The sequence below is a fragment of the Aedes aegypti genome, chromosome 2, assembly GCF_002204515.2.
Source record: "Aedes aegypti strain LVP_AGWG chromosome 2, AaegL5.0 Primary Assembly, whole genome shotgun sequence".
Taxonomy (NCBI): domain Eukaryota; kingdom Metazoa; phylum Arthropoda; class Insecta; order Diptera; family Culicidae; genus Aedes; species Aedes aegypti.
In genome coordinates, this window is record NC_035108.1 from 346626956 (window position 1) to 346654577 (window position 27622).

The 27622-nt window shown below is 41.3% G+C and overlaps 2 long non-coding RNA genes across 2 annotated transcripts; both read left to right on the forward strand.

Annotated features, from left to right (window-relative positions):
* Window positions 1–8805: 8805 nt before the first annotated feature.
* Window positions 8806–9789, forward strand: LOC110675862. Its single transcript, XR_002499858.1, has 3 exons — window positions 8806–9058; window positions 9123–9190; window positions 9244–9789. It is a non-coding gene; the product is annotated as an uncharacterized LOC110675862 (long non-coding RNA).
* Window positions 9790–15736: 5947 nt separating this feature from the next.
* Window positions 15737–16542, forward strand: LOC110675863. Its single transcript, XR_002499859.1, has 3 exons — window positions 15737–16037; window positions 16102–16169; window positions 16223–16542. It is a non-coding gene; the product is annotated as an uncharacterized LOC110675863 (long non-coding RNA).
* Window positions 16543–27622: the final 11080 nt, after the last annotated feature.

The following is a 27622-nucleotide window of genomic DNA, read 5'->3' on the forward strand; positions in this document are numbered from 1 at the left end:
GGAAACCGATTTCAATTTATAACTTCGAAAGGTAATAAAATTAAACAAAATCACACTTATTTCGGTGCAGTGCAATTGCCGAGCTTTCGTTGGGATAGGATGCATGCAATTCCCAGAGCACACGTAGCTCGTAGTACCCGGTCTCAATCTTTTCTCGGTTTCTACTACTGCTAATGGGAAGTCCGATAGGGTTGCCAGGAACAGTTCCAAGGTTGGATGGAATAGCATGCACCAACACTTAGAGTTACCGTAATCCGGGGTAACATTGATCAGCGGGGCAACATTGATCGGTATGATCCTTCTCGCAAAAAATTCGAATCACCATTTATTGATGGAACATTTTCAAAGCATGAATGGTGCTGCTCTTTCTTACATTCATGAGCTAATAAAAATTGAGATTTTTGTGAAAATTGCAATTAGTTCAGGCCTAAATTTGTCAACTATTTGAATCAATGATTTTTTTCATTATGTATGGCACTACCGAAGATTTATGTCCAACATGAGTTCTGTAAATAGTATGAGCATGGAAATTTGATTGTTACTGAAAATGGAATCGCTGATAACGATTCCGTTGTCAAATCCTTCATAAGATTGTTCAATTTATCTACATTAAGGAATTACTATTAAGAATGCAGAATCTCCTTAGGATATTGCCTACCTTTAGGCGTATTCCGTAATTCAAAGAGTTTTTACTTTTGAAATAACTCAAAAAGTAAATTACGTGTAAGAGTTCGGTCTTCATGATTTAAGTATGTAACGACATTTCCATTATTACCGAACGTTGTTTACATGGTTGATCAATGTTACCCCATATCAGCTAAATCAAAAAATCACTTAAAACATTTATTTAAATACACTTAAATCTTTTGAAAACCAAAATACGGTATATAGCCACGAGCGCTGCACAATGGTCCGAGGGCGGCCAAAACCTCAAAAATAAAAGTTGTTTTATCCGAACAGTAATATTTTTCCCGACTTCCTCAACACTCCTGTTGTTCAAATCCAAAGTTTGAAGCAGATTCATTGAAATTTGAATTTTTTACAGCTCCTTGAGTGGACTGTGGACATGATTTTTCAAGAAAATTAATATTTACGATTCATTTTTCACAAGCTATTTATGAATTTAAAGAGAGCTTAAGCCGCAATGGTATCTTCAGAGAAGTTGTTTGTATATACATAAAGCACACCTGAGTCGAATGAAAATTTTCATTATATTCATACAAAGTGAATTTAAGTTAAATTTGTTCAAAATACATCATTTTTTATAAAAGTACCCTAAGACATTAGTAGCCCGGGAATGCCCGCGATGAGAATAAGTTCATTCGAAAGCTAAAAACAAGAGTTTTCAAGTAGGGTACAAATTAGTTTGCGAAAACTTGCGATAGACCACTTTCAACGCGTTTGAAGGTTTACGGAGTGCAATTCTAATTAAATAAAAATAATCCTGTAATACGCTAGTACTACGTGCATTGCAATCGCAGTAGCCATGAATTGCATCCCGTCCCGAGAAGAAACGAAAAACTCGCTCCAATCTTCTTCTTCTTCTTTTTATTTCTGGCGTTTCGTCCCAACTGGGACAAAGCCTGCTTCTAAGCAGGCAGGTGTTCTTATGACCACTTCCGCAGTTATTAACTAAGGACTTTTTTTTGCCGATTGACCATTTTTGCATGTGTATATTGTCTGGCAGGTACGATGATACTTCATGCTCTGGCAAGTCGAGAAAATTTACTTTACCAAAAGACCCTCGACTGGTGGGATTCGAACCCACGATTCACAGGTTAGTCTAGCTGAATAGCTGCGCGTTTACCGCTAGGACTCTCTGGGCCCCTTTGTATGCAATATGTTGGTGTTATACATTAATTAAATATTGTCTATACCTTTATTTGATATTATTAGGATATTGAACTTCCTTGAATTTAAATTTGAGCTGTCACCAAATAAAATAACACAAATTATCCCGGCTTATTAAGATGGTTAAGATTTTCTTCGAATGCAGCCCCCAGATAAAATGAAACAAATTGGAAAAATCATTCCCTACGTGGACTGGCTTTAGCTATTAAAACAAGTATGATAACAGACTGAAGCTAAAGACATGACATGCTGAAACTGATTAAATGGATGATACTTGCATAAAGGCAGGGTTAGATGTGAGATATTTATGGACATGCATGAAATTTTCACATTTTTTTGTCAGACGTAACATGAATTTCAACATTAATTTTTGAGTGGTTTTTCCAATCACGAGTTCATCGTAGTGTTTTTTTTTACAAATTTGAAAAATTGGCGCATTTAATAAATAAGGTGGTCATTAAGATGAGATGAACATATTTACTTATGATGGTTTTTGTGTAGAGCTTCCATATCTTTGGATGAATAGTTAATATTTTTGTCAAAAATTGCGCTTTAGTCTAGTTGTTTTCACTATTGCAGTTGTGCATGGAAAAATTACTCAAAAATATATGTTGAAAATTCAAGTAATGCCTGGCATGCTGTGAAAAATTCATTTCAATCTGTCAATAAATAACTGTTAATCAGCCTGCCTAATTTGACCATTTTGTATGGAAGATTGGAAAGTTGAAAATGTATTGTCTAAACCTGAATATTCTAATTATCAGTCCAAAACAAGAAAAAATCGAAAATTAAAGTCCATAATAGTTCAATATGGCATAAATATGTCAAATATATAATTTCAGCTAATTTGTAGAGAGTTTGAGGTTTTGTCAGACATTTGTTCTAGATTGAACCACTGTGCGCTGGGTCCCAGTACTTGTTTTAAAAATATAAAACTTACGAAATTTGCTTTTTCAAATGAAAAATTTAAAAATATAATTCAAAAACTGATCAATGTTATCCCGGATTACGGTACCGTGTTTTCTCTAAAAGAGTATATTTTAGGAATCCTAAAAAAGTGTTCTAACAGAATGGACCAATGCACGAGTTCACTAATTTGACGTTTGAGCGGTGCCGAATTCACCCGTTCCCATAGTTACGTAAATAACACAGCACCGCTCAAACGTCAAATTAGTGAACTCGTGCATCGGTACATACTGAACTTTTCAAAAAATGAACAGAAAAATAGTCGATTGTAGTATTTTGCATTGTCGCATGAGTTTTTTGATCTTTTGATTTGAAGCAGAGCGTTAATGATTAACGGGTCGAAATGATTGATTAAGTGATTAATGATTACATTCAATTTTATCATGATTAATGATTATGATTATTGATTAAAAATTTTGAAGTCATGATTAATTATTGTGATTGATTATTAAGCCAGAGTATGATTAATGATTATGATTAATGATTAAATTACAATTTTAGATGATGAATGATTATGATTAATGATTAATTATTATGATTAACCCTTACATGCCTAATGTCAAATTTGATCAAAATTTTCAATTTTAAAAGAAATGTTTTTTTTTTCAAACAGAAGTTTTTTTTTAAACAAAAGTTTTTTTTTGTAAACGTCGCGACCCATCGTGAGCTTGCACTATACAAATCTCGTCCATCAAGTCGTTGGCGAGTAGTGTTTGATTATTGAGTTGAAATTGAATTCAGCTTAACTTCTGCGTCCGTGAGTCCTCTCGTGGTGTAGGGATAATGCGCCATATCTAGTGAACAGGGTGTCGTGATTTCGATTCTCACTGAGAAGACGTATAATAATATAATAATATTATAATAATAATGTAATATAATTGCAAAATTCACATCATTTTTTTCCATTCAATCCATATGCGAAGTATATGTAATGCTAAGTTTTACGGTAGTTTTTCAAAATTATGTTTTTCAGTAGTCTTCTAACGAAATTCCGTAAATATCAGGATTGCTGTTTGTCTTTGAAACTGCGGGTATCGATTGAAAATCGGGATTAAATTACGGGGAGTACTAGAGTAGCCCCCCTAAGATTCAGAAGCCACTTTCATAACGTGTCCCAAAAGTTATTAACGATTAATCCAGCTTCATTGTTTTGCAGACCGAGTCCTAAGAAGGATGGTTCAAGAGCAGAGCGTTAAGTTAATCATGATTGAAAAATTGATGATTGAACGAAAAATCATGATGAGAGCTATTTGATTCAGATTTTTTTCAATCATAAGTGTACTGATCCATTTTCAAGAATGTGGTGCATTTGTTGCATACTTAAAGGTTTGGGGCATCTTATGTCATTGAATTATTGTTTTATGATTAATCTCCGATTACTTATTAATCTTCGGTTAATCATTAATCATTCAATAACTAATGATTAAATGCTCGAAGAAATGCACTAAACGACTTGAAGTATGCAACCAGTGGGTTTTATGATAACACTAGATAATGATGAATATTACTCATGATTAACAAACAATCCTATATAAAAATCTTTTGAACTTCGTTATGGCAAATTAATCTCAGTTTTCAATCACAAATCGTGATTAATTGCTCTGATTCAAGAGCCAGTATCCTGGAGGTAGTGGTCAATATATTGGCTTTGTGAAGCGTAGCTTGCGACACATCCAACTTCACAAATTATTAAGTTCTGAACAGAAGTTTCAAGCGTTATTGATAAACTTGAACATATGCCGGATTGTTAAAGATTGTCGATTTCCCGGGAAAAGTGTTCAAAATATTGGTGTTGAAAAAAATTATTAGTAAGACGAGCAAACCCCGGTAAACTCTAATATACTGCTCATCTTGTGATTATATTATTATTATACATATAAAAGTTAAATGGTATTTGCTTGCCTTTCTAGTGATTTTTAGTATTCTTTTTGTAAAGCGTAATGTTAATATTCAATAAGTTGTTTATTCATACTCCAAAAATTCCTCCAAAATGAAAGTGAAGCACAATATTTGTAGTTCTGAAACCTAGCTTTCCATATATTAAACTTCATGAATTTTGCAAACCAAGCCATTGAATTTATTCTCATGGGAATTATTGAAGTATTAGATATTAGATTTTTCGGAAGAATTGGCTTGTTTAGGAGTATCCAGTGTTTTGTATTTTCTGAATCTACATTAAAGTTTGAACCTGAACTATTGCCCTGAAAATATTTTAATAGCGCGTTCGATATTAGTATGGAAATCACTTTTGAATCACCCCCGGCAAATTTAGCTTCGAGCGAGCTGTCATTGTTTAAATTGAAATGTCTTTGAGTCTACGGTTTGAAATCTTTTTTGATATACTTAGAAAATGTGATCTTACGAACAAGCTACAAAACACTGCAAATATTGCATCACAAAAGAACCCAATTCTTGGAGATTGTTACTGCTTGTGAAAATTGTTGATCATAGACGGATACATAGGGGAATTCGGGGTAAAACCGACACCCTAAGCTTATTGATAAAATTTATGTACTTTAACTTGTTGAACGAACCCAAAATTATTGTAGAATCACATATTGGTTATAAATCTATCAATCCTTGCAATCGCTGGATGATATATTAAGGTTATATAGTGATTTAAATCAAATTGATATTGCATCATTTTTAGGTGAGACAATTGAGAGTGCGGGTAAGATCGACACTCTGTTGGGGTAAAACCGACACATGCACTTTGAGTAAAATTTATACGTTGTAAACATCACCATCACATTTCATATTCGAAAGAATGCTTTAAACATGACTTTCGACATTTATGACCCCTTCCTCTGAAGGATCATACACATATTACGTAAATTATTGAGGAGAGGCCAAAGATCCACTAAATAAATGTGAAAATTTCAAATGTTCCATGCTAAGATTATTAAGTTGGGGTGAATACTCATGGATATTATTAATTTTTGTTCATGTAATGTTTACGTAGATAAAGTTGTAGCGAATAATTGGTTGTGAAAATAAATACTGTTTTATTTTTACAAAACAGAAAAGTGTAATTATTTTTAGATAATAAAAGCTGTCGAACCTCATGGTTTGTAAATAAATAATAAGATTAATTTATGTGAAAATATTTCGAATTCTGGTAATTCTTCAATTTTAAATGAGAAATTTTTCTTCAAGCTTCATCAAATAAGTTGAAACGTGATAACATAAAAATATTTTTTTAATACTTACTGATAGCTTGTAACAAGTTACATAGTGTCATATTTTACATGTTAACATGTTCGCCGTCCATGAACTTCACTGGAATTCAAAAATAAAGACTCACATAAACTACAGAGATAGCCCTCCGATTAGAAAGATTCCCTGAAATTAGATTATGAATCAAAGAAAGGTGTCGATTTTACCCCAAATGAAAGTGTCGATCTTACCCCGAGTGGACATTTATTTTTCAATAGCGTTTTCAGCTGTCATAAAACCAAAAAATAGTTTCTCCTTCATGTTGTATCAACGTAATAATAGTAAATGATGATGTAGACGCAGAACAAATAATGACATTTAAAAAATTTCTCATTCGAAATAGTTAAAGAATAAAAGCCAAATATTGCAACTGCTGTTGCTTCTATGTTATCCAATATGATTTTGTTGTTTATTTTGGCAGTTTATTCGTAGCGTCAGTTGTAATGTCATTCGAAACACAACATTTCACAAGTTACGATAGAACGTGGTGGAAATTGTATGAAAATCTGCTCAAAACATGAAAAATCAAAGGGTGTCGATCTTACCCACAGTGTCGGTTTTACCCTGATTTCCCCTATGTGATATTTTTCTTCGCTTGCTTTGATGTTGCTTCCCCAGTGGTGCCAGCCATCAAATGTTTTAATAGCTTATCTGGAATGTTGGATTACACTGAAAATTTATTCCTTTCTTGTGAACATTCTATTTCACATCTTACTGTACGTGTATATATGGTAACCCTAGACTCGGTATCACTCTCCAGAGTGGCATCCGTTTGACTCTTCATGGATTTCCATTTACCGCTTTGGATAAAGCAACTGAACACACGCAACCACCACCATCCACCTCCCGGTCCAACTCTAATAAAAACAACATTATTAGCCGAATCCTTAGGGGATGAAGTGATATTGAACAATAAGAGTATCTCATCCCTCTCGCCGTTTCCCACCGCCCATAAGCGAAACTAGAAAATCTCCCGCTGCTGCTGCTTCACTTTAGTTCTCTATGCGATGATGTTATCACAGTTCCAGTGTCGGTTTCACAAATTGCAACACCAGTCGAGTCCTTAGTCTCATCATACCAGGCAGGGGGTTAAGGAATTAAACAGATTAGAGTAAATAATAAAATCACTTGACGGTTTCCGATCGTGTGTTCCTGATTTGCTCCTGCTCTGCTGCTTCTGGTACCGGAGGATGACGACAATCTGGCATTTGGTGACGTGACGCAAAAGGGAACAAGTTCAATTTGTGTAACTGTTGTAATTACAATTAACTTTTACCACCCTTTTTCCGACTGGCAAAGGGACGAGGGTGACGCACAAGGAGACATGTCGGTAGTTTTCGGCGAGGGACTCTCGATGATAGAGGGAATGATTTCGTTGAGTGTTTCAATAATGCAGCGGACTTTACGAGCCAAAGCGACTGATTGCTATCGCTGGGACTGGATTGATGGCAGTAGTTCCACGTTGCTGCTCAACAAGATTGTTGCGATACTATCAATGAGAGAGATAGAGGAGAGAAATTGATTTTAGGTTGGGCTGTGATGGGATCCTTCGATGATCATTGGCCTGTTTTTATTTTAAAAATAATTCAACGAAACACATTCCAAATTTTGAAAATTATGTTATATATTTAATTTATTTATATTTATTTTTTTAAAAGCAATCTCCATCTAACTTATGTCTTAATGAAGTACAAAGAAAATCTACATAAGAGTAAATATGAATGAACTAAAACAAAAAAAACTAAGGTAGAAGTACCAATTATGGCAATAGTGGGAACAAAAAGAGATTTTTCGTATTGTTTCACTAGAATATTACGGCCAATATTCACAGGAACGTTTGTTTTTAATAATAACTGAACCTTGATGAGAACATTCGTGCAATAAGCTTCGAAAAATGAACATTTGTAGATTTTGCCTCACACATTGTTACTCCCGATGACGCCCACGCAGGCACGGACGTCCTCACGTCTCAAGATAGCTCAACTGTAATTTTGTCTCTCAGGGTCGGCACACGTGCTTGAAGCTACTCACCGTGACAGACCTAAAGGTTCTTAACCTGAAATGTTTTCTTTCGGTGCATGCAAAGAACTGATAGCAAGACTCTAATTAACAAACCAATTTAATTGTATTCAATTGCTAAGCACACAAATCTAAAAGAGGGCTCTGAACTCACTCACACTGGGGCCTTCCTTAGCCGTGTGGTTAAAGTCCGCGGCTACAGAGCAAAAGCCATGCTGAAGGTGTCTGGCTTCGATTCCAGGATCTTTTCGTAATGGAAATTTCCTTGACTTTCCTGGGCATAGAGTATATCCATACCTGCCACATGATATACGAATGCGAAAATGGCAACTTTGGCAAAGAAAGCTCTCAGTTAATAACTGTGGAAGTGCTCATAAGAACACTAAGCTAAAAAGCAAGCTCTTTCCCAGTGAGGACGTAATGCCAAGAAGAAGAAGAAGAACTCACTCACAGCTTGGTGTTGGTGTCGTCTTCGTTGCTGGACCGACGCTCTCTGGTACTCGCTCGCTGATGCTTCACGCTGGATCACAGGATCACTTCGCCCTTATAGGGCCTGTCCAAATATGGAACGGTTCAACTCTTCAACACTAGTCACTTTTGTCTTCAGAGGAGGGATTTCCGTTTCCTCGCGAATTCACGATGCTCAACCGGCTAATTCAATTTCTACACTGGAGGGCGACCACTCACAATCTAACTGACCTCGCGTTAGCGATTAGGAGGTTCGGTTTGCCTGAATGTGGCTGTTGAGTACGCACCTCTCTATCCAGCATCTCTAATCTACACACATCAACAAACGTAGGTATTGCATGCAACCTTCTCCCCTGAGGCCCTTGGTCAAACGTCATGACCAATATGCTATTGTGGTGGACAGATAAGATACAATTGATACAGCGTATAATATCAACAGCGCTCATGTGCTCTTTTGAGTTTCTAAAACTACATCTAAAATAGTGTTACATGCAATAAGAATCTAGAAAATTGTGCAATAATAGTGTGAACTAAATGGGTAACATTCTATCAACTTGAATTATGTTGAAATTCATATAATTTAATAGTAAACTTATCTACAGTGTTCACTTAACATCTAGTGCATTTTTCTAACCTAAGATCTACATAAATCTAAAACCTACATGCAAAGGTAAATGAAATTAGCTAAATTATATTGAAATACTTAAACCTAGATTGTTTTAGTACGGTGAGGATCTAGTACGGTAAATTTGATATTGCTAAGGTGATTAGTAGGAAAAGGAGATCGCAACAATCGCAAGACCGGATTGATCATCCGCAAACACTGCACAACGGGACTAAACGTAAGTCAATACGGACATATTATACTAAAGTTCACAATCTATTATTTTAACTAAATCTAAATGTAAAATGGCACACAATATGTAAACTAACACATATGTACATGAAATAATTTCAGGAATTTAATAATAGCCACATTTAAACGTAAATCCTACGTCTCCGGTCGTTTATGCTATTATTAGTTTGGAAATAAACCCTGTGCGTTTCTTCGTTGGACACATTTCCAACATCTTATTAAATTCGTTTATATTAACGAATCGGTCAATTCGGTCATGTCGAGCCGCGGTCGGTCAAATAAAGGCAGTAATGCCGGTGGGGGTGATAGTGATGCGAATGGTGGTGCAACTAATGGTGCGATTGGTGGCATAACTGAAGGTGGTGCAACTGGTGGTTTAAGGGTGGTGGTCACCGACGAAACCGTGGAACCGGAAGCATCATTTCCCGGTCAGTCGTGTAGAGTTTGCCGTCGAGAGGACAACGAACAAATGGTGAGGTGTGATAAGTGTCTCAAGTGGTTTCACTTTATCTGCGTGGGAGTCACCCAAGCCATCGAAGACGTTCCGTGGAGCTGTGCTGGCTGCGAGAGCTCGACACAAAATGCCAATTTGCAGTTGAATCCAGCTGGCGTTGCTGCTTCTCACGGAGGTACCAAGAAGAAATCAATCGTTGCAGAGGACAATAACGCTTCAACGCATCTTCAGCCAAGCGTCCAGGTAACTCCAAAAACCTCAAACACGATCAAACCAAGCCAAATGAAGCCGAAGAAGACCACCAAGAAGCTCCCTAAGGATAAGTCTCCGATGTTGGAGTCGGTACCTCCGAAGGACGGGCATTACCAGATGGACAGCTACAAGTTCCCGTCAAAGAAGATTGAGCCAGCGCTGGAAGTCGGTGAGCAACAGTATTATAGCAGCAAGTATCCGTCGAAGATCGTTGAGCCACCGGTTCGAAAGGCTAATTCTGTGTCATCTCATACGTCAAGTCATGCGTCCATTAGATCTTCGCAATCTATCGCCAAGCTGAAGCTGCAGAAGTTGGAGGAAGAACGAATTCTTAATTCTAAGAAGTTGGAGCAAGAACGCCTCTACTTGGAGGAGAAATATAGACTTCTGGAACAGATGGCTAGTGATAGCGGATCAGATGTGCACAGCCAGTTAGACGTCGTAAGCAGATGGCTCCCTAGAGCAGAATCGAGTCAGCGGTCGTTTGTTCCTGAACCCGTCCACCTCGCTGCCAATTCCGTCGTCAACCTTCGACCCAGAGCAGGCGAAGAAGCGCTCCGTAGCGCGCAGCGTGAATTACCGCAGTATCAGCCTGCTGCCAATCAAGCCTTCGAAGACGAACACCGTAGTGGCGTCCGAGAAGTTCCGCAGCATGCTAGTCGCCTGCCGGAGTATGATGAAGATCGCTGTCAGTTAACCAAGAAGCAGCTAGCGGCGCGACAGGCCGTTTCCAAGGATCTGCCCCCGTTTTCCGGCAACCCCGAGGATTGGCCTCTATTCATAGCGACATTCAACAACACGACGGCCATGTGCGGCTTCACAAACGACGAGAACATCTTCCGATTGCAGAAAAGTCTGAAAGGACGTGCCTTCGAAGCAGTGAAGAGCCGATTAGTTCATCCTGCCAACGTTCCCGGCGTGTTGAAGACTTTGAAGATGATGTTCGGGCAGCCAGAAGCCATTGTTCATACGCTGATCGAAAAAATCCAAGCTTTGCCGGCCATTAGAGAAGACAGACTGGAAACTCTGGTGGATTTCGCCGTCAGTATCGAGAACTTCTGCGCGACTGTGGATGCCTGCGGCTTGGATGAATACCTGTACAACTCTACTCTCCTGCATCAGCTAGTTAGCAAGCTACCACCAACTATCAAGCTGAATTGGGCGCAGTACAGGATCGCACTTCCGGGAGTCAATTTAGCGTCGTTTAGCACTTGGATATACTCCCTCGCTGAAGCTGCTAGTGCAGTTACAATCCCAAACATAGTAAACTCCAGACCAATCCGGAGTGAGAGTCGCACAACAAAGAAGGGAAATGCCTTCGTGAATGCTCATTCCGAAAACGCCTCTTCAGAATCTCGTTCACCAAATCCCTCAAGTGGGAAGCGCTCGAACGCCAACGGAGAATGTCTCGTTTGCAAAGGAGCCTGCAAGGCGGTCGACAAGTGCAAGCGGTTTCTAGAGTTTTCCCGCGATTCGCGCTGGTCCACGGTACGAGAATTCGGACTCTGTCGTCGTTGTCTCAGCCGACATAACGGCGAGTGTCAAGCCAAACTTTGCGGAAAGGATGGTTGCCAGTTCAAGCACCACGCGCTGCTGCACAAAGACCAAAAGCAACAATCACCCGCTTCACCAACAACGCAGTCATCTCCTGCATCGATCCCAACGACGACGGACGGTACGGAGCCTTCTAAGACAGGAGCCGGTCCTTCGACGCATAGTTGCCACGCACATCAGACTAAATCGAGCGACATACTGTTTCGCTATCTTCCGGTTGTGCTACACGGTAAGTATAGATCGATCCGTACACACGCTTTCCTCGACGACGGTTCGGATCTCACGCTACTCGACGAAGAGTTAGCCGATGAACTAGAGCTAGATGGAGAAGTGCGATCGCTTTGTCTTCACTGGACCGGTGGCACGCAACGTCAAGAGAAAAAGTCTCGGATCGTCGAACTCGAGATAGCTGGTGTACACAAAGGAGCTAAGAGTTTCACAATCAACGGTGCACGTACTGTGAACGAACTTATGCTTCCGCACCAGACGATGGACACCGAAGAACTCACATCGCTTTACCCTCACCTAATGGGACTGCCGCTCGAATCATACCACAGCGTTCGGCCACGTATCCTCATTGGCCTTAAGAACCAGCATCTCAGCCTTGCGCTCAAGTGCCGCGAAGGTAAACCGAACGATCCCGTCGCTGTCAAGACCCGTCTAGGATGGACAGTTTGTGGAGGAAGATCCACAGATGTAACCAGCCCAGTGCACTCTGTTTATCACATCGGTTCTTGCGAGGATCAGTGCCAAGCGGACGAAGATCTACACCAAGTTATCAAAGACTACTTTGCGTTGGATAGCTTGGGGATCATGAAGCCTTCTGAAGCACCTCTCTCCGTCGAGGATCAACGAGCGCAGTTCCTTCTCCAGTCGCTAACTAAGTTCACAGGGGAACGCTATGAAACCGGTCTACTCTGGCGATACGACGCCGTTCGCCTGCCGGACAGTCGAGCGATGGCCCAGCGACGTTTCCAATGCCTTGAAAAGCGCATGATGAAGGAGGAAATATTGGCTAAAACGTTGAAGGAGAAAATGATGGACTACCTGAAGAAAGGCTACATACGAAGGTTATCCGACGAAGAATTGCGGCAACCATCACAGCGCGTTTGGTACCTCCCAGTGTTTCCAGTGACAAACCCAAATAAACCAGGGAAAGTAAGGATCGTATGGGACGCTGCGGCCAAAGCATTCGGAGTATCTTTGAATTCTGCCTTGCTGAAAGGTCCCGATCATCTTTCGTCGTTGTTCACTGTATTGATCCGTTTCCGCGAACGTCCCATAGCCCTGACTGGTGACATACGGGAAATGTTCCACCAGGTACGGATCCGGCCAGAAGACCAGCAGTGTCAACGTTTTTACTGGAGGGACGATGATGGAAACGTAGCGGTCTACGTGATGTGCGTCATGACATTCGGCGCCTGTTGTTCTCCCAGCAGTGCCCAATATGCGATGAACCTCAATGCTCAGCGCTTCGCCCAGAAATACCCTGCAGCGGTGGAGGTTATCGAGAAACGGCACTACGTCGACGATATGTTGGTAAGCGTCGACACAGAGGAGGAGGCGGTCGAACTTGCCAAAGAAGTGAGGTACGTCCACTCACAGGGCGGGTTCGAAATACGTAATTGGACCAGCAACTCTCATCGCGTCCTGGAAGCCCTACGTGGAAGCAACACGGAAGAGAAGAATCTTGACCTTTCGCCAGAATTGGGAACGGAAAAGGTGCTCGGGATGTGGTGGTGCACAGCTTCAGACGTGTTCACCTACAAAGTCGGCTGGAACCGTTATGATAGTGATCTGTGGAAAGGTCGCCGCCAGCCCACGAAAAGAGAAGTTCTACGGGTTCTGATGACGATCTTCGACCCCCTTGGACTCATCGCGCCATTCCTCATGTTCCTCAAGATCTTACTTCAAGAAATCTGGCGCAGTGGAATTCAATGGGACGACAAGATCGATGACAACGCCTTTGCCAAATGGTGCAGCTGGCTGCGAGTGCTGCCTCAAGTCGAACAGGTTCAGATACCTCGATGCTTCTGCTCCCAAACCTCTTCGGAGTACGACGACGTTCAGCTACACACATTCGTAGACGCGAGCGAAAACGTTATGGCTGCCGCATGCTACCTACGATTTGAGCGGAATAGCTTCGTTTGGTGCCGTTTAGTTGCCGCCAAAACAAGAGTAGCACCTTTGAGATACCACTCTATCCCGCGACTTGAGCTAATGGCAGCTGTCATCGGTACACGACTCTCCCAAACGGTCACCAAATCTCTGTCAATCACTCCAAGTAAGCAGTTCTTCCACTCGGACTCCAGGGATGTGATCTGCTGGATAAACTCGGACCATCGTCGTTACACACCTTTCGTTGCCAGCCGTGTTGGCGAGATTCTGGAAGCTACGGACCAGAAACAATGGCGGTGGGTCCCAACAAAGCTTAACGTAGCTGACGAAGGCACGAAATGGGAGAAATTTCCGGACATGACGACAGAGTCGAGGTGGTTCATCGGGCCAGGGTTTTTACAGCATTCGGAAGAATTATGGCCGTGTCAATCAACGAAAGGTAACAAGACATCAACAGAACTCCGTCCTTCGCTGCTAACTCACTTCTCCGCACCAGATCCACCAATCAACGTCTCCAGCTGGAAGCGGATGATCAAGGCTGCGGCACTCGTACACCGTTTCGTTACGAACTGTCGTCTGAAGGTCCAGAAGAAGTCCACTATTCATGGGCCTCCATCTACGGAGGAAAAGCAGATCGCCGAACGCTACGTGATTCGTCAAGCTCAACGAGAAGCCTACCCAGACGAAATAGCAATTCTGCAGAAGCCGTCGAAACCCATTCCCAAAACCAGTTCTTTGTTTAAACTATCTCCTTGGATGGACCACGACGGATTGATGCGGATGCGAGGAAGAATCGACGCCTGTTGTCAAGCCACCGAAGACGCTAAGAACCCAATTATCCTTCCACGAGACCACCATACCACCAAACTTATTATCGCACACTATCACTATAAGTATAACCACCTTAACCACCAAACCGCAATAAATGAACTCCGCCAAAGGTACTGCATACCACGACTACGAGCGGCCTACGCCAAGGTACGGTACAATTGCCAACACTGCAAAAACCACCGCGCCACACCGCAGCCACCTATAATGGCCGACCTTCCTTCAGAGCGACTCGACGCATTCGCCCGTCCCTTTACCCATATTGGCGTCGACTATTTCGGTCCCCTCGAAGTCGTCGTAGGGCGCCGCGTGGAGAAACGATGGGGCATGCTGGTAACGTGCCTGACTACGCGTGCAATCCACATCGAAGTGGTGCACACTTTGAGTACCGACTCGTGCATCATGGGTCTTCGCAACTTTGCAGCACGTCGAGGCACACCTAAAACGATCTACAGTGATCGCGGCACTTGCTTCATCGGCGCGAGCCGTGAATTAATGAACGTTGCAGTTGGGTTCAACCAGGACGATTTGATGAAGGAGTTTGGTGGGATCGAAACAACTTGGAAATTCAACCCCCCAGCCTCACCGCACATGGGCGGCAGCTGGGAACGCCTAATAGGCATCGTGAAGCGAAACCTGATGGCGATTCGGCCGTCTCACAAGCCTAACGATGAAGTGCTACGGAACCTTCTAGCCGAGATCGAGAACACCGTAAACTCTCGGCCACTAACGCACGTCCCAGTAGATGATGAGTCCGCATCCGCGCTCACCCCTAATCACTTCCTCTTGGGGTCATCGGATGGTACTAAGCCACTATGCACTTTGGACGACAGCGGAGCAACCCTACGACGGACCTGGCGAATGTCTCAACAGCTAGCGAACCAGTTCTGGAAACGTTGGCTGAGTGACTATCTGCCGGAGATCACTCGCCGAACGAAGTGGTACACCGATACGAAGCCTATTGCTATCGGCGACATAGTGGTCGTCGTCGATCCAAAGCTTCCCAGGAACTGCTGGCCCAAAGGTAAGGTCATCGGTACTAGCATCAGCCAGAAGGACAACAAGATCAGGGCGGCCACCGTGCAAACCACCACCGGAGTGTTCGAACGTCCGGTAGCCAAGCTGGCCGTGCTGGATGTACGGCGCGACGAAATGTAAGCCGACCAGATCATCGGCGTACCCGGGGGGAGTGTTGAGTACGCACCTCTCTATCCAGCATCTCTAATCTACACACATCAACAAACGTAGGTATTGCATGCAACCTTCTCCCCTGAGGCCCTTGGTCAAACGTCATGACCAATATGCTATTGTGGTGGACAGATAAGATACAATTGATACAGCGTATAATATCAACAGCGCTCATGTGCTCTTTTGAGTTTCTAAAACTACATCTAAAATAGTGTTACATGCAATAAGAATCTAGAAAATTGTGCAATAATAGTGTGAACTAAATGGGTAACATTCTATCAACTTGAATTATGTTGAAATTCATATAATTTAATAGTAAACTTATCTACAGTGTTCACTTAACATCTAGTGCATTTTTCTAACCTAAGATCTACATAAATCTAAAACCTACATGCAAAGGTAAATGAAATTAGCTAAATTATATTGAAATACTTAAACCTAGATTGTTTTAGTACGGTGAGGATCTAGTACGGTAAATTTGATATTGCTAAGGTGATTAGTAGGAAAAGGAGATCGCAACAATCGCAAGACCGGATTGATCATCCGCAAACACTGCACAACGGGACTAAACGTAAGTCAATACGGACATATTATACTAAAGTTCACAATCTATTATTTTAACTAAATCTAAATGTAAAATGGCACACAATATGTAAACTAACACATATGTACATGAAATAATTTCAGGAATTTAATAATAGCCACATTTAAACGTAAATCCTACGTCTCCGGTCGTTTATGCTATTATTAGTTTGGAAATAAACCCTGTGCGTTTCTTCGTTGGACACATTTCCAACAGTGGCCACTAAAAGCACTACACAACTTCTAAGGTTTTCGCGACAAGCTTTTCAGAACACTCTCACTACGTTCGAGGTGATACGTTCACTACACTTTAGATCACTTGCTCAAGTTTACAACTTTACCGAACACTTTGTTGAAGGACTACTGCTGATATTGGCTTCCCAGGATAAAAGCGACCAGTGGCTGTATGTCGGGCACTTTTATAGGCACCCAGGTAGATTTTTGAACAATTTGATTTTGGTGTTACACCAATACTTCCTCGAGTAAGGTGAAGGTCAGCTGGATTCTGTATTCTGACTCAAAATTTCTGAGCGGTGGAGCTCAATCTCTAAGTGGTTCTATTTCCGTAGGCCCTATCGGTAGTTAGTATTTTACTACTTCAATTTTATTTTTATTTAGGGTTTGTCGAATATTAGTCAAAGTTTAACTTCATATAAACCAAATAAGTTCTTGCATTTTATTTACATTTATTTTTATTTTGTATGGCAAAACTAACACTAAACTGAAGACATTTTGGTTGGAACATTTGTCAAATGTTACAACATATGTCACCTTCTCAGCAGTTTGTTACGAAATTTATGTTTTAATCCGGTAAAACTGCTTTTATATAAGACGCAAACACAGCGGAAGAAAGTTATCCTGTAATTTGGCTATTTCTTTTTCCAAGTAAAATTAAAGCCATTGCCGAAAAACTTTCTTGGAGAATTGCTTCAAGAAATTCCACCTAAATTTCTCAGAAATTCGTCCTGAAATTTTTGAACACATTTTTCCTGATATCCCTTCAATACTATCCATGAACTCTTCTTAGAATTCCCTTAGAAGCTCCTCATCTTCAGGATTCTCTAAAAATTTATAGAGAATTTCTTTCAGTCTGGAATTTCTCCAAGAATAGCATTTTAAGTTCATAGGATTATTTCAGGAATACTTCTTAATATATTTTTCAGAAATCACATAGATTTATTCCCAAACTTTTTCTTGGAATACTTTCAATAATCCTTCACGATGATTCGTCACCAGGGACGAAAAAAATCATGCTCACTATACTCAATTCACTGACATTTATGCCACCATCAAAGTAACCGCACCACCACCAGTATGATTAAACCAATGAAGATGGCATAAAAGTAGATGGGCAAAACAAACAACGATGCCCGTATGTCGTTGGTGTTTTTGATTATCAGAAGCAGAAGAGAATCAGTTTTAGAGAATTGATTATCAATGAGGTTCATATTAATTGAAAAATATGCTGCTATACGGGTGATGAACGAACCGATGCACGGAATCGATTATATTGACGCGTCTTTAGTGTGCCTCGTGCAAAAATTACAACTTCCCGAAGCGGAATGTAAAAAAAGTCAAACTAGGTAGAATGAATATCAATTTTTGTTTCCGATTATCACAAAGCGGTTGAGTAGCAGCAATAGACGTATAAAAATTAGACCGCTAATGTCGCTGCAAATGTTGTGACCAACATCTAGTTTGCATGTTTCAGAGGTGGTACTCAAAGTGTCAAATTTTTCTTCAATTCAATCATAGTAACGTGTTTTCGGAATCAAAACATAATCTCTGTCATAGTTCTTGCCATCGTACTTGAGTCGTGTTGACTTGAGAAAAAAAAGTTTTTCGTGTGCCTTGATGATTTGTAACTTTAAAGGCAAAGGAAAACATCTTCAATTGGTGTCGTTCCACAGGTAATTAATTATTATTATTGCAGAGAGCGCAATTTAAATACACAAACGAATATCTCTCTGTTACAGGATCGCATAGATGGAGGACGTCAATGAAAGACAATACGGATGGCGGATTAGCTTTTGCTCCTAGTTCTTTCAACCTGCTGCAGGAAAAAGTTTTTGTCTGCCACGGTTTGACCATATGTAAGGAAGTCTGAAAACCGTGAAGATCAAATGCTTCTATGTTTGCACATTCTTATTGATTTTTATTATTTATGGTTGGGCGAAGAGAAAAAGTTGTAGCAAATAAACGTTTTTTTTATTCAAATGTAAACCATTTTATTACGTGTATGTGTTCCGAACAGTTACCGACTAGGTATTATGAATCTTATTCGTTCTGTCTTCTTATACTCGATAAAACTATGTAGCAGTAAATTACATAAGACAGCCAGCAAGTGGAAGCGTTCAGTCGGTCACACGGAGGCTTCTTAATGTATAAAACTCTAGTCAATGGAACATTACGGAGATTGATTCAAAGTTTTTCACATTGTGTATTCCTCATTCCAGCGATTAGCTTTCTAAGTATTCCAGCGATTAGCTTCAGTTACACTTACATTCCGTATTTTTCTCGTACCACTTCTCTTTTCACATCGAGATATGATGCAAAACAAAACAAGTGTTTTGACACTTTGAGTACCGGTGGGTCGCGCCAAGAGAAAATCAAGGCTACTGTGGTTGATTCATTCCCATCACAACCATAGTATGGACGTAACAGCGCCTCTAGCGTTCTAAATCTAATATTTCTATTGTAGCAGCAGGTCAAAAGGAAACTGACAATCTTGCGCAAGCGCTTTGCCAATCTTTGTTGTGTTGTCAAGGTGAGGATAAAAACAAATAAAAATCAACGAAGATTGTACCCAGCAAGTATCAACGTAGGCGAGGGTAGATTGAGTATTTTCGTCCCTGTTCGTCACAGGTAGTTTATTTCAATTTATATTTAAGGATTGTTGAGGAAATGTCCGTTGCCGTCTTCGATATGATGGACTTGAGTACAGACCCCAACACGAAATTAGCCATTGGTTGCGAGATCAGTCGGAGGGGTTCCACGGCTTCGAAGTTAAAACTACATATATTTCCACAATAAAACGATATTTACATATATTTACACAAGTGATTTAACTTAACAAAATAAACATTTAACACATAATCGGGGCTGAAAAAACTGCTTTCAATAGTTTACAAGGGAAGGTCACGATGGTGTTACACGGGGTTTTCAATCGGACTATTTCTGCTAGATTCTACATGTCGAAATATGAAAAACCCCAAAGCCTTTCGGGTGATGGACCAGTGGTGTAGCCAGGGGGTCCTGAAAGGGTCGATTTTGTTCGAATATAATATTATTGAGTCAATTAAAAATTTACCAAAAAGATTTTCCCACTATTTATTGTGATAGTAATGAACAGAATTGACATTAATGTATGTTTATAATGTTTTTTTATACCATAGGCGTAACTAGCATGGGATATGGACATCCAAATAAATTGGGTTTTATTAGAATAGTATACCAAGAAACAAACCCATCCCGATTGCGCCTTTGGTATGGAAAAAATATTTCTTAAACATACATTAATGTCAATTCTGTTCTCTACCATCAAAATAAACAGTGAAAGAATATTTTTTGTCAAATTTCCAATAAGCTCAATAATATTATATACGTACAATATTGCCCTTTTTAGAGCTCCTCCTGGCTACACCACTGGCTCATCACCCGAAAGACTTTGGGGTTTTTCATATTTCGACATGTAGAATCTAACAACAATAGTCCGGTTGAAAACCCCGTGTAACACCATCGTGACCTTCCCTTGTTAGATCTACCAAAGAGATAGATGTGCATTCTCATGTCTGAATCACTGGCTATTCATATTCGAGAGGAAAGTTGTGATAGGCTTACTCTCAAACAAGGATTCTTATATGAATTACGTCTAGGTTTTCTATCGATGGAATTTATCTAAATATTCTTAATAAGGTGATTATAAAACGAAGACACATTTCAAATTTTTCAGTTCACAATTCTAGGGAATCTGACAACCATTCGCGTTGAAAATTTGATGGATAATTGCTTTCTGATGATGATCAAACGAACAAATTTTCAGCTCAGAGCGCTGTTTGTTTCTTTAAACTACACTCTTAAAAATAATGAAAATCACTCCGGACGTAATTCACATTATGACTGAATGACATATGATGTTAATGATGAAATTATGTAAAAATGGGTTCTGAAAGATGTATTGGAAGAAAAATGTAATTTTACATGATGAAAGACATGAAAACGATGCCGCTATGATTGACATTTCCCGAATCAGACATCATCGTATTAAATATGTGACTCAAATTCACGGCATTTGGCTCGCTTTTTTATGTGCTTCCAAAAGACGTAAAATCGCATGATTTTTTTCGGAGTTTGTAGTACCGTAAATTCGGGTGTAATTGATCAGTAGGGTGAAATTGATCACCGTGTCACGCGATTTTATTTCTTACTAATAGTGCACCAAGCTCATCGCAACCTATAGTAAATGAACGTTGTTTGTCTTAAATAATGTCTAATTGGGTATAGTGAAGTTTTTTGTGCCACAGAATGTTTATTTCTATGAAAATAATGTAAAATTCTAGAATCAAGTTTAGTGTGAAATTGATCATCATCTTTAAACTTCTAGTTCTAAACAAGGATTTGGATATGGTGTAAACCTGAAAGTTTGTGAGGATGCTAACAATATATCTCCAAAACAGATTTTACTATCAAAACTCTTACCAATTTGCTCGTTTTGTTCAAAAATTCAATTTTCTGCAACAAAGTAGGGAAATCCTTTGGAAATTGCCTACATTTGGGCGTTTTTCGCGGTATTCTTGAAATTTAATTATTGATTATTTCCATAAATATAGGTTCGTTAAAAATTTAGCAAGCATATTTGGATTCAGAAGGCCCAAATTAAGGATGTAAAGTTGATTTCGAAACTAACAATAATAACAATGATAAGTGATCAGTTTCACCCCGAAATGGGATTCCCCGATTTTTAATTTTAGACCAGATTTTTGGCACTAACATCACATATGTTAAAAAATTTCGGTACATGAGCCAATGAGGTTCACCGTCGTCCTTGTTTTCCTGAATTTAGTTGTATGATATTGATAACATTTTAGAAAGCATACCAAGAAAACAGTGAAAAATGATCAATTTCACCCGAAATTACGGTACTCTGTATAATAATCTTAACGAAATGCATTCGAGGTTTGGCTCGTTTAAAAGTTTATAATAGAAATATCATATAATAATCTTATTGTGTTATCATCTGAAACATGTTGGTAACAAGCTTTGTTATTCATTCAATTATCCCCATTTGTAACTCATGATGTTGTCGATACGTTATAAAGATCGAATTATAAAAACAAACATTTGACGTCATTCACTCGACGAAGGCATCCTCGATCTGACAGCTCAAAATTCGTTGATAACAAAAGTCTTTCTATTGAAAGTGTTCGACATGAAGCGAATCGGATCGTGATGTCCATAACGACTGTTGCGGCCTTCCAATCGGAGAAAACTGTGTCTTCAAAGGGAGCATTTAAATTTATTCTGGTCAGGAATTCCGACGAATATGTGTTTCCATTTAGAAGCTTCACTACACACATGGCCTGGTCAATTCGACGTCTGTTCTCTAACGTGTCAATTCCCTGACAGCAATCGTGGTAACAGGTAACCAATACCGATAAACCTGGAGATCGCCACTGCAGACAGAATAACAAATCGACCACGTTCTAATTAATGGACGACACTTCTCCGACATTATCGACATTAGGACCTATCGTGGCGCTCACATCGACTCTGGCCACTATCTGGTGATGGTTAAACTGCTCCCAAAACTCTCCGTCGTTAACTACGTACGGTGCCGACGGCCGCTCCGGTATGACTTAGAGCGGCTAAAGCAACCGGATGTTGCAACTGCGTACGCGCAGCACCTCGAGGCTGCATTACTGGAAGAGGGTGAGCTGGATGAATCCCCTCTTGGAGACTGCTGGAGAACAGTGAAGGCAGCCATCAACAATGCGGCTGAGAGCAACGTCGGGTACGTGGGACGAAGTCGTCGGAACTATTGGTTTGACGAGGAATGTTGGCAGATTCTGGAGGAGAAGAATGCGGGCGGGCGGTCATGCTGCAGCTAGGGACCTGACAGAACGTGGAACATTATAGTCGGAAACGGCATCAGCAGACCCGCCTCTTTCGGGAGAAAAAACGCCGCTGAAGGAAACGGACTGCGAGGAGATGAAACAGCTCTACCGGTCTCAAGAAACACGTAAGTTCTATCAAAAGCTCAACGCATCACGCAGCGGCTTCGTGCCGCAAGCCGTGATTTGCAGGGATAAGGATGGGAGCATTTCTTCGGACGAGCGTGAGGTGATCAAAAGGGAAGCAGTACTTCGACGAACAACTGAATGGCGCTGAGAGCACAAGCAATGAAGTACGGGACAACGAAGGAAATGTCTTCGTCAGTACTGCGGGCGATGGAAACCAACCAGCCCTCACTTTGAGGGAGGTTAAGGATGCCATTCACCAGCACAAATACAATAAAGCTGCTGGTAAGGATGGTATCAGAGCTGAACTCATAGAGATGGGCTCGGAGAGGCTGGTAATTTGTCTGCACCGGCTGATAGGCACAATTTGGGAAACAGAACAGCTAATGGAGGAGTGGATGGAAGGGATGATATGCCCCATATACAAGAAAGGCGACCAGTTAGATTGTGAGAACTTTCGAGCGATCACCATTCTAAATGCGGCCTACATAGTATTATCCCAGATCATCTTCCGTCGTCTGTCACCTATAGTAAGCGAGCTCGTGGGAAATTATCAAGCCGGATTCGTTGACGGCCGATCGACAACAAACCAGATCTTACTGCACAGCAAATCCTCAAAAAATGTCATGAATACCAGGTCTCAACGCATCACCTTTCCATCGATTTCAAGGCGGCATAAGATAGTATCTCCTACGTAGAGCTATGGAAAATCATGGACAACTTTCTAAGATAAGAGCAACGATGGACGGTGTGCAAAATTGTGTGAAGGTTTTAGGCGAATATTCCAGTTCGTTTGGATCCCGCTGGCGACTACGATAAGCTGATGGACTTTCGGGTCTGGTGTTCAATATTGCGCTAGAAGGTGTTATGCGGTTAGCTGGTGGGGCCGAGCGTAACAGGGCTCGCCTAGGTAGAAGTGTTACAATAGACGGGGATACCACAGAGATGTGGGGATACGTTCGAGGTTGTCGACGAGTTCGTCTAGTAGAAGCATTAACCTAAGAATGCTAATGTCGATGCTGTTCGTGTTACCAACATCTAGTTTGCCACGAACTAAAAGCCTGAGTATCGGGCATCAAAGTGTCAAATTAATTATAAAAACATAAACAACGACAAGGCATTGAACAAAAAATAAAAAACCATAATTAAAGGTAAGAATAATTAAATTTAGTTTGTGACAACAGCGCTAATAGCGTTCTTCTACTAATATTTCTATTGTTCGTCTACCTTAGATTTTTGCTGACAGTTGACAATAACATAGAAGAAGGTTTCGACCGTGATTGTTTTAAATTATTATTGTTTTATTGCTATATCGGTCATGCGACTCAAAGGTAAAGGGAGTCTATAGAAGCAAATGATGGAAACGAATAGGTGCATAGGCGTCGCAAGGGAGCGACAAGATTGAAATTTAATTAGGTGGTGAAAATTGATCAAGCCATTTTAAAGTCAGTAAGCATCGAAGCGTCCTGTATTTTGCCTAGCTTCTCTACTGGAAAAGGGTTGGCTCAAAGCTTCGAGCTTTGCTACAAACACAGGCCTGTGAAAGCAAAGACGTTGGTCCCGAGCTGAACTAGCCCAGGGCTAAAAATCTCATTAATAAAGAAAAAAAAACTTCAGCATCATAAACGTGCATAGCCCTCACTCCGGAAGCATTGATGATGACAAGGACGCATTTTACGCGCAGCTCGAACGCGAGTACGACCGCTGCCCAAGCCACGACGTTAAGATCATCATAGGAGATTTGAACGCTCAGGTTGGCCAGGAGGAGGAGTTCAGACCGACGATTGGAAAGTTCAGCGCCCACCGGCTGACGAACGAGAACGGCCTACGACTGATAGATTTTGCCGCCTCCAAGAACATGGCCATTCGCAGCACCTACTTCCATGGGGACGGACCTGGTGTAGTGGTTAGAACACTCGCCTCTCACGCCGAGGACCTGGGATCGAATCCCATCCCCGACATAGTCACTTATGACGTAAAAAGTTATAGTGACGACTTCCTTCGGAAGGGAAGTAAAGCCGTTGGTCCCGAGATGAACTAGCCCAGGGCTAAAAATCTCGTTAATAAAGTCAAATCAATCAATCAACCTACTTCCAGCACAGCCTCAATACATCTGGAGATCACCACTGCAGACGGAATCACAAATCGATCACGTTGACGGCACTTCTCCGATATTATCGACGTCAGAACCTATCGTGGCGCTAACATTGACTCTGACCACTACCTGGTGATGGTGAAACTGCGCCAAAAACTATCCGTCATTAACAGTGTACGGTATCGACGCCCGCCTCGGTATAACCACAGATAACAGACGTTGAAGTCCGATTGTAAAACTGTGTAAGACAATTAATGGTCACTTTGAATGGCAACACAAGTAGCAACATCGTGGTGGCGCTGTCATCGCTAAGTTCCCATGACGATGTCAGTGGTGAATATGAAATTTTTCAAGATACTGATATTCTCCACTCATTGACGCAATTCGCTATGTGCGGCACTAGTGATTGCAAGGAGTTTCAATTTTAATATTTACACAGGTTTTCAGATTTTTTTGTTCTAGCATAAACATCTGTTATCTGTGGTATAACCTAGCGCGACTGGCCCAACCGAACGTCGCTGCCGTATACGCGCAACATCTCGAGGTAGCGTTGCCGGAAGAGGGCGAGCTTGACGAAGCCTCTCTTGAGGACTGCTGGAGCAACATAAAAGCAGCCATCAACAACGCAGCCGAGAGCATCGTCGGGTACGTGGAAAGGAGGACATGTGACGATTGGTTCGACGAAGAATGCAGGCAGGTTTTGGAGGAAAAGGATGCAGCGCGGGCTACAATGTTGCAGCAAGGAACACGACAAAACGTGTAGCGATATAAAAGAAAACGAAAGCAGCAAACCCGCTTATTCCAGGACAAAAAGTGCCGCATGGAAGAAGCGGAATGTGAAGAAATGGAACAGTTGCATCGTTCACAAGAAACGCGAAAGTTCTACGAGAAGCTTGACGCATCCCGAAAAGGCTTCGTGCCGCGAGCCGAAATGTGTAGGGATAAGGACGGAAGCATCTTGACGGACGGACGTGAGGTGATTGAAAGGTGGAGGCAGCACTACGATGAACACCTGAAAGGCACGGAAAACACAGGCGCCGAGGTTCACGACAGCGGAGGAAGTGGCTACGTCAGTACGGCGGATGAAGGAAACCAACCTGCCCCCACATTGAGGGAAGTTAAGGATGCCATCAACCAGCTCAAGAATAACAAGGCCTCTGGTAAAGATGGTATTGGAGCTGAACTCATCAAAATAGGCCCGGAGAGGTTGGCAGCCTGTCTGCACCGACTGATTGTCAGAATCTGGGAAACGGAACAGCTGCCGGAGGAGTGTAAGCAAGGGGTCATACCGTTTTGGTTCATATTACGGACACTTAAGGCCTCAGTGAAGTATAACCCAGCATAGAGCATGCAAAATAAATCATTCTGTATGATTCTTTAGCGTTATCAAGCGTTGGAAGCCCTTAACTTTCGAATGGTGGGTAAAAAATTCGCTTCCGCAACTTGAATAATTTTTAATAAATCAAAATGTGTGGCCTTTTCATGATTCTTATTCCGGACACTTCCTCACTTTTGCCTCATATTCCGGACACTTTGATTCGAATTCCGGACAGCTCATGATAATCATTAATGGAGCAGTCAAATCATTAATTGAAATCGTCAAACCACTAAAGAGACATCTAAGGTAGTTGGGCATTATAAATTTTCAAAGATATTTATGGAAAATGCTTACTAAAACGAGCCTTGATATCGAGAACTTTTAAACGGCAAATATTGAAACATTTCGTGTGAAATGTTTCCCATACAAAGTAGAGTGTCCGGAATTTGAAGCTGTCCGTAATATGAATCAAAACGGTATGCCCCATCTACCGCGAAGAGCTATGGAAAATCATGGACGAGTACAGCTTTCCCGGGAAGCTCACAAGACTAATAAGAGCAACGATGGACGGTGTGCAGAATAGCGTGAAGATTTCGGGTGAACATTCCAGTTCGTTCGAATCCCGCCGGGGACTTCAACAGGGTGTTGGACTTTCGTGCCTGCTGTTCAACATCGCACTAGAAGGTATCATGCGGAGAGCCGGGTACAATAATCGAGGTACGATTTTCACAAGATCCAGCCAATTTGTTTGTTTCGCGGATGATATGGATATTGTCGGCAGCACATTTGGAACGGTGGCAGACCTGTACACCCGCCTGAAACGTGAAGCGACAAAAGTCGGCCTGGTTGTGAATGCGTCAAAAACAAAGTATATGCTGATAGGCGGAACCGAGCGCGACAGAGCCCGCCTGGGAAGCAGTGTTACGATAAACCGGGATACTTTTGAGGTGGTTGATGAGTTCGTCTACCTCCGATCCTTGTTAACGGCTGATAACAACGTTAGTCGTGAAATACGGAGACGCATCATCAGTGGAAGTCGTGCCTACTATGGGCTCCAGAAGAAGCTGCGGTCGAGAAAGACTCACCCTCGCACCAAATGTACCATGTACAAAACGCTTATAAGACCGGTGGTCTTCTATGGACATGAAGCATGGACTATGCTGGAAGAGGACCTGCAAGCACTTGGAGTGTTCGAACGAAGGGTGCTTAGGACGATCTTTGGCGGAGTACAGGAAAACGGTGTGTGGCGGCGGAGAATGAACCACGAGCTCGCTAGGCTCTACGGCGAACCCAGTATCCAGAAGGTTGCGAAAGCCGGAAGGGTACGCTGGGCAGGGCATGTTGCAAGACTACCGGACAACAATCCTGCAAAGATGGTGTTCGCGTCGAATCCAGTTGGTACAAGGAGGCGAGGAGCACAGCGAGCGAGGTGGCTTGATGAGGTGCAACAAGATCTGGAGAACGTGGGCCAAAATCGAAGTTGGAGAGGCACAGCCATGGACTGAGTAAATTGGCGTAACATCGTTAACGAGGTTTTATCAAATTAATTGATGTAGCACCAACTAAATAAATAAAATAATTGAAACAAATTATGATTTTAATGATAGTTAAATTAAATGCT